The sequence below is a fragment of the Haliotis cracherodii genome, unplaced genomic scaffold, assembly GCF_022045235.1.
Source record: "Haliotis cracherodii isolate W230 unplaced genomic scaffold, xgHalCrac1.p SCAF_8, whole genome shotgun sequence".
Taxonomy (NCBI): domain Eukaryota; kingdom Metazoa; phylum Mollusca; class Gastropoda; order Lepetellida; family Haliotidae; genus Haliotis; species Haliotis cracherodii.
This window is the reverse complement of record NW_027266341.1, coordinates 51812437-51819745: the sequence shown is the minus strand read 5'-3', so window position 1 is coordinate 51819745 and position 7309 is coordinate 51812437.

The following is a 7309-nucleotide window of genomic DNA, read 5'->3' as shown; positions in this document are numbered from 1 at the left end:
GTCAGTATACACATGCTTTGCAAATTTTGCAATCCACCGAAAGCAGCGCGGCAGTTTACGAACCGGGGCCCCGTCCCACAAAGCCATCTTAGCGCTAAGGTGATCGTAACTCTCATATTTTAACACTGGCTTACCATAGTCGTAGCGCTATAAGACCGCTTTGTGGAACGGTGCCCTGATGTCGATTTCTAACGCGATTTTGATTAGACTGTGCCTAGACACGTTAGACCAGCAAAAATATAACTCCATAATTCAAGCTTAGTTCGGCAAGGGAGGAAACGGGACTTATATGGTCATTTAACTCCCTTGCCTCGGGAAGATGGCGAATTGCGTCGATAGGGAGTCGTGTAAGACGCCGCAATTTGCTGTGCAGAGTTGCGTCCCTTGAGCACCCAGAACCCTATTGTCGTGAGTTCGAGTCCAGGTTCCCCCTCAACATTATGTTTCTAGATTTGTCAGCACTATACATGTGGTCGTTGGTTACACCAAATTGGTAAACGCGTGAGACCTGCATCAGTTGACTCGCCTTGCTATTACTGAAATATACTCAAACTGCGTTAAACCCTCGTCACGCACCCATGGCCTTTTAGTTTACTCAGGGGACTATACGTTGACAATGGCGAGCCTCACAGGTGAGGTGAGGTGAGGTGAAATGGGGTTTAACATCGCATCCAAGATTATTGCACTTATATAGCGACGTGCATGTACGTGTGTGTGTTTGTGTGGCTGCTTGTACTAGTCAGGACTGATGCCGATTTATAGTGCTAGCTCACTGAGATACCATGCCGCAGTTTAACATGAATACCCCACTCAGACACAGTATACTGGCTCCGAGCCGACCAGTCCTTGTTTTAGCCCCTTAATGCCGAACGCCAGACAGGGTAACAACAAGTACCATCTTTTAACGTCTTTTGGTATGACGCGGTCGGGGATCGAGCCCAGGACCTTCCGCTCTCCGGGCGGACGTTCTACCACTAGACCACGGAGGCGGCCCCAGTTATTCTAGTCATATCTGGCAGCCTGTAATAATCAAGTCTGGAACAGGCATATAACGTCTTTTGGTTTGACCCGGTCGGGGATCGAACCCCGGACCTTCCGCTCTCCGGGCGGACACTCTTCCACTAGACCACGGAGGCGGTCGCGAGCCTCACAGTGTTAAGAATAGGTATAAGCGGAAAATGGTCAAGTTTATCAAAGTATGGCATCATGTTAAAGTTGGCATGTCTGGGCCCATTTTAAGGATCAAACTTTGTACTTTTCATCCATCTTACGTGAATGGTCCAACGTAAGTAGCAGGATCCTACATACTACTCATAAGAAGTCAATATAATCAAAATCAAATCTTTGTTCTCGCTTCCGCTTAACAAAGATCTGCCTATATCACGTATCAACGACCTTTCGCGATCTTTGAATGACCAATGAAATGATGAACAAGAAGTCGACATTAGCCAATCAGAAAGCAGCTTTCTGGAGCTATACGGCACTAGTTTCTAACAGGCGACTTACCTTCCAGACAACGCTTAAACAATTTTTTACAAAGTTCTCGATTCAGAATTTGAAAGTAACAAAAGAAAATGCGGGAATATCCAACAGATGGCCGAGATTGACTTCCTATGAAAAGTTCCCTCCGTTCAAATGTTTATCCTTTTGTTCCACCAACAAACAAGAGATATACCTGTCGTTCGGAATACCCCCTGGTAATCTATTCGAGGTTTGTATGATTAGAAAACCCACTCCGACTGTCACTTTCCCAATCTGGTAAGCAGCGTTCTGATTGGTCGGAAGAAAGGTCGATCGTGACCTGTTATAGTGACTGATAAGAAGTTTAAAAAACACCCGACCCGTAATGGGATGTCCTCAGATCTTTGTTCAGCGGTAGCGAAAACTAAGATCTGATTTTAATGAGATTGGAGGTGTACGTAACATTGACAGTATGTAACGACACAAGAAAGTGAGTGTTATTGTGTATCCTTGTATTTTCTATTTAATGGTTTCCTGGAAGAGAGACGTGAGGTGAAATAGGGTCTAACGTCGCGTTCAAGATTATTGCATTGATATAGCGACGTGCCTGCACGCGCGCGCATTGTGTGTGTGTGTGTGTGTGTGTGTGTGTGTGTGTGTGTGTGTGTGTGTGTGCTTGTACTTGTCCTGACTATTGCCGAGTTTGTAGTACTAGCCCACTGAGATACCATGTTGCAGTTTAGCTTGAAACCCTCCTCAGGCACAATATACTGACTTTGAGCTGACTCCAGTACTTGTTTAGCCCCTTATTGCCGAGTGCCTGGCACGGTAACAACATGTACCACATTTTGACGACCTTTAGTGTCGAACCCCCGACCTTGCAGACGCTCAATCCAAAAGACCACGTAGGCGGTCCTGGGTGCCGATGTACAAAACAACCTCAGCACTACGACAGTCGTAAGTCTATGTTAAGGTATGGGAGTTACGATCACCTTAGCGCTAAGTTAGCTTTGTACAACGGCACCCTGGAAGAAGAGACAAGTTGCTCTTTTGGGGTGTGTGTGTGTGTGTGTTTGTGTGTGTGTGTGTGTGTGTGATTACGCGTGTGCGTGTGCTCTAGTCCGGACTGCTATCGGTTTCATAGAATATAATAGACAACACTCAAACACGGTATACGGATTCCGAACTGCCGCCTCGTTATATCACCATATAAATACACTGCAAGTGATTCCATCGCATCTCATTAACTACCCAAGCATTTTCTTTGCCATAAACCGAAAAAAGTATTTGACCACGCCCAGTAACGGACTACTGTTTCCTGATTTGCTGATACTAGAATGAGTGGGTCTTGTGTTGCATTATTGCGCTGAACGATGTCACTCATTTCCTTTGTGCGTTAATGGATAAATGAGCAGTCTGTGACGGTATTATTGTTGGGTATACATTTCAAAAATTGACTTCTATATGTAACTGGATTAAAGTGAGTGAGTGAGTGAGTATGGTTTTACGCCGCTTTTAGCAATATTCCAGCAATATCACAGCAGGTGACACCAGAAATGGGCTTCACACATTGTACCCATGTCGGGAATCGAACCCGGGTCTTCTGCGTGACGAGCGAACGCTTTAACCACTAGGCTACCCGACCGCCCCAATTGGATTAAAGGAGTTATAAACGTAAAACAACGGTGTGCACACTTTGTGCAAATCCACCACCAGACAGACCCTTTATCTATGAGTATGCATGGTCAAGTGTCATTGCATAGTTTGGGTCCTCCTGGAAAGCTACAGTAACCACCAACGTCAGTGAGTGCCAAAGAATCTGGAATTCCAAGCTGTGATAAGTGGATCCTGGGAGGTCTGACCAACACAGCACGGTGTCTGAGAGCAGGTGCTGGATACAACACTACAATCACTCATCATGAAAAGTAGCTGTCTGACAGGCCACCTCGTAAACACAATCCAAAGGTAAGCTCACCTTCCATGAGTATGAATATGTACAGGAAAACATACACATTGTCATCATGAATGTAGAGGTTCTGAGGTTGTAGAAACCCTGACAAGGTGTCGGCCAGGCGTGTATGTGCCATCATTATGATTGATGAGAGATGTCACTTGTTTGCCATGAAAATGTTTACAATGTGTTACTGTGAAACACTTGACGAGCCACATTATAACTGCCACATTCAAGGGAAAATTCCTTGGTAAAGTTTGAGCAATAAAACCTGTGGTTCATCTGCACAATCCATCTAACTTTCTGGAAGGTCGCTGCCTACAACGGTTGCAGTTGTTAGTTGATTATGGCAGACAAGGGGGATGGAGAATTCTAATTTATCTTATTTTATTTTAGTCCCAAATGTTTAAAGGTAGCACTGATTCTAATGTACCACCTCAACGTTTTCAGTATCCTGTTAAATGAAGTAGGAATATATTGTCTTGAAGTCATGAAGCCACGTCTTGGTTCCCCTGCGAATCAGACATACTGCGTCTTTGTTTGTTGTTGCGGCACTCAGCAATATGACGGCATTTTGTAAATAATCGAGTCTGGACATCATGAGCATCGATGGCAAGCATCTACCAAAGCCAGCGAGCCTCTGTGTGTGAACCGCCTTCGTAGTCTAGTCTAGTGGTAGAGCGTCCGCCCGGAGAGCGGAAGGTACGGGGTTCGATCCCCGACAGCGTCATACCAAAAGACGTTAAAAGATGGTACTTGTTCTTACCCTGTCTAGCGCTCGGCATTAAAGGGTTAAAACAAGGACTGGTCGGCTCGGAGTCAGTATACTGTGTCTGAGTGGGGTATTCATGTTAAACTGCGGCATGGTGTGCTATCTCAGTGTGCTAGCACTATAAATCGGCATCAGTCCGGACCTAGTACAAGCAGCCACACACACATGCATGCACGTTGCTATATAAGTACAATAATCTTGGACGCGACGTTAAACCCAATTTCACCTCACCTGTGTGTGTGTATGTATGTATCTGTGTGTGTATGTGTGTGTGTGCGTGTGCGCCGCCGGACGAATGTCGACTTTATAGTGCTCGTCCAGTGAGATAAGGTGTCGTAGTTTAACATGAACACCCCACTCAGACACAAACTCCTAGCCGACCAGTCCTTGTTTTAGCCCCTTAATGCCGAGAACCATCTTTTAACGTCTTTTGGTATGATTCGGCTGGGGATCAAAACCCGGACCTTCCACTCTCCAGGCGGACGCTCTACCGCGAAAGCACATGCTTAAGAACAAAGGATCTTTTGGGCGTGGATAATCATGAGTATGGGTGGGTAGAGAGAAACACAATCTCAGTAACATCAGTGGTTAGTGCTCGTTAGCAGTAATAAGCACCAAGATCTGATTTTAACGAGATTTCGAGAAACCGAAACAAGCGGAAATCTGCACATAACTTTAGTCGGGTGTGAGGGGTTTTACAACCTGAATATTTGCTTACCCATCAAGCTGGAAACATTTCGCTCATCAAATACATTGCAAGTCACATTATATATCAATAAGTATCAACAAATGCTTACAATAATATGCTTTATTTACATAGATCACAGTTGTATTCAGCTGTATATTCTACATGTATGTTCACAGATGAAGACAGATATCAGAAGCAAGAAATAGTGAGTGAGTGAGTTGGGTTTAACACCGCTTTTAACAGTATTCCAGTTTATCACGGCCTGTCAGCTTAATGTGGGAGGAAAGCCCGAAGTGATGCAGGTCTCAGACGTTTACCACTTCGGTGAAACCCACGAGCACGGGTATGGTGCTGACAAACCTAGAAACATAATTTGGGCGAACCAGGATTCGAACCCACAATCATAGGTTTCTGGCGTGCCCAAGGGACGCAACTCTGCACAGCGAATTGCGGCGCCTTAGACGACTGGGCAACCCGTGCCCCCTAGCAAGAAATAGGAGTGCATCAAACATTATTGACAACACACAGTCGTGTCTCACATACACTTGACAGAACATTCATTTACAAGGCTGAGTCACAAAAATAATGGTTTGCACTTTTACGTAAAAGATACCAAGACGTTTCTATATATTTGTAGAATTTTGCCACAAACTTGTGAACCTGCGAGGGGTGACCGTAAAGCTCTCGGCCTAACTCCGAAGGATGCATGGTACACCCTCAACAGTTTGCATGTATTAACTATACTACTTCATTGCTAACAGGCTGCTTTTAAACCATCTACACAACCAGGCAGCATATTTCAGCTGGCATCAAAGTGACTAGGCATTCTCTTGATGGAAATGGACAAAATTGGCTCATAGGCTGTCATGAAGTATCTCCAACTGAAAGGGCAAACACTAACAGTCTTCCGTGCGGACATCGTGTTAACTTCAGGAGATTGTGCTCATTTAAAGCTGGGCAGCAGAGGTAAAGAGAGCCACGAGGAGCCGGAAGACTGCCACCACAAAGGAAAAGGTTGATAAAATACACGATATGAATACACATGATCGACGACCACACGTCAGATAGCCACTATATGGAAGGCATCTCTCATGAGAGCTGAGTGAGTGAATTAGCAATATTCCAGCAATATCCCGGCGGGGGACACCAGAAATGGCCTTCAGGCATTGTACCCATGTCGGGAATCGAACCCGGGTCTTCGGCGTGACGAGCTAACGCTTTAACCACTGGGCTACCCGACCACCCCTTTTGAGAGTTGAGAACATTCTGAGAATGAACTGGGAATGACAAAGGTTTTAACACGCAGTGTCCCAAAGCTTCGGATTCCTGATCAGAAATGATCCTGGCTTATCACCTGAGAGTTCACGTCAATTTGATTCAGACCCAGCCGACTTTTGTTGAGCGATTTTTACCATGGATGAGTGTAAACATGAAACGTCTTGTGGACTACCTCCCGAAAGAAGACAGCCTCCGTGGTCTAGTGGTAGAGCGTCCGCCCGGATAGCGAAAGGTCCGGGGTTGGATCCCCGGCCGCGTCATACCAAAAGACATTAAAAGTTCGTACTTGTTGTTACCCTGTCTGGCGCTCGGCATTAAGGGGCTAAAACAAGGACTGGTCGGCTCGCAGTCAGCTCGGTGTCTGAGTGGGGTATTCATGTTAAACTACCGCATGGTATCTCAGTGAGCTAGCACTATAAATCGGCATCAGTCCGGACTAGTACAAGCAGCCACTCACACACAAACACGTGCATGCACGTCACTTTATAAGTGCAATAATCTTGGACGCGACGTTAAACCCAATTTCACCTCACCTCCCGAAGGATCATACCATTAACGGCCGATATTTTGCTAATCCAGCAACTGCGTATGAATATCAATAGTAAACGTAGAAAACGCACAAAAGGTGTGTTGTTCCACCAGGACAGTGCACAGATCTCCACCCCTTCCAAACCTTAAAGAAATAACTGTCAGGCAAGTCAGGCAACTGATGACGCCATTTCTGCTGTGGAGGGCAGTTTACACCACCAGGAGGAAGCCTTCTTCGTAAGTGGGACCCAGGCAGTCTAGCATCCTTGGCAGAAATGTATGAAAGGGGCCTTGGAACCTCTACGTAGTCCATCACAGCTTGGCTCAGAACTTTTCAGCAACCCCTTCGTAAACAGGTTAGAGTTATAGGTTTTTCAGGGTTATACGGATTTCAATCTTTTAACTGTCATATGCACAGTAGCATATCGTCATCTGCCTGACACTGCTTGAGTAAGAAATAAAAAGATTTTCTTTGGAAAATTTTCAGGCAGTAGCTTCTCTTTATCAAGTCTGGTGTGACAAATTTACCCTGAGAAATCGTATTTAAATAACATATTATTAGGTACATGAGAACCATGACTATTTGACAGACCCATGACCATAAGCTAAATGTAAATAGCAATATATATAG